The following is a 1,604-nucleotide window of genomic DNA, read 5'->3' on the forward strand; positions in this document are numbered from 1 at the left end:
GTGTGTGTGTGTGTGTATGTGTGTGTGTGTGTGTGTGTATGGCAAGGCCTTAAGCTAATTTGACATTTGATATTTCACAAATTTATTTGAAATCGATCAAAATTCAGATCTAAAGCTCCTTGTTTGTGCACTCTTAAATCTCAAAAAATATCTTATATATCAAGGTTCTACATCATCAAAACAAAGGGCTTTATTTTTAGACTGCAGATTGCTAGAGTTTCTAATAGTGCAATAATAAGGGGAGCCTACACATACTAAAAACATTGGTTTAACCGAACAAGCTTCAAGTTTGAGTTGGGCTTCTAATACGTTCTCTACATTAAATACAGCACAGTTATTAGATGACCATAAGATATCCCTTTGGTTATGTTGGTTTCATCTGAGGCCAAAAGGGGATGTCCCAGGATGTATCGATCACCTTTGTGCTCTCTTTACTTTCCATATATGTAGGCTATTACCATTTCTGACTTCCTGTACTCTTTACCCTCATGTGTAGTCGGCCACCCAACATAAAACCTTTTCAACCACTGGTTTTCTGTTTCCAGCTGCCGCATGCTCCATGGAAGAAAGTAGCATTTATAGACAAAAAGTAAAGTTCATGATTGACAAAGCAGAAATACTTCTTCAAACTTGAGAACCAAACACTCAAACTATCTTTTTAGGGAGCTTGTATTTTAAATTTTTAATGCCTCATATAAAGTTGTTTGTATACTGAATTTATTAATGATGAAAAACAGTGAAAGCAGCTTTTCAAAACTTGTTTCCTTTATTAGATTAGCATAAAATCACTCAGTAGAAGTATATTTATTTTGTGCAGAAATATCCGGCATTGTTCTCAACAAAATCACTGATTGCACAACTTCCTGTGCCACTGATGCGCATTTAGGGTTTTTCTTTGGTTAGTGAGGTTTGCTGAGTTTAAAGTTTCTGTATGGGGAGTTTTTTACTTTGTATCGCTAACAATAAGAAGTAATTTGAAGATAAGAAGATAATCAAATACACATCTCTTGAGTTTTTTCACACGTTGGCTTATTAAAACCTCAAAACAAGTGATTCATAATTGTGTAATTAATAGTAGAATATTGATTAGTAATTGTTTATTTATACATCCTTATTAAAAATTTCCGATTAGGGAAAAAAATATTTCCTGCCAACCTCCATGTATAAACATGAGGATCGTAGGTTTTAAGTCATATTGAGTGTTGGTGTTTTTTACGGCAAGCAGCTTTTCACATGTTTAAAAGTTTTCTTTTGTTCTCATCAGACCTGTACACAACCAACCAGGAGTTTGTTATCCCTAATGCATATAATGTTTTTTTTTACTTGAAGACATGCCTGTCAGGATTGAGTGGAGGTTTTTAGAGGACCCAAATGCAGAGATGAGGAGGCAAAGAGGAGTTTTGATGATTTAATTAAAATCACAAAGGCAACAGAAGCAAAGTCCAAAAACAAAAAATACTAAAAACCAACAAATCCAAAAAACATCTGGGAAAGCACACATGGGGAGCAAATAAACAACTAAGCAACAAGAAACCAGCAATGAGGAACTGCAGAGGTGGTTTATATATGGGGAACAGAACAGAGAATGGGCTAATGAGCTAATA

This window comes from Cyprinodon variegatus, unplaced genomic scaffold (genome assembly GCF_000732505.1).
Source record: "Cyprinodon variegatus isolate N-32 unplaced genomic scaffold, C_variegatus-1.0 Scaffold664, whole genome shotgun sequence".
In the NCBI taxonomy this organism is placed as follows: domain Eukaryota; kingdom Metazoa; phylum Chordata; class Actinopteri; order Cyprinodontiformes; family Cyprinodontidae; genus Cyprinodon; species Cyprinodon variegatus.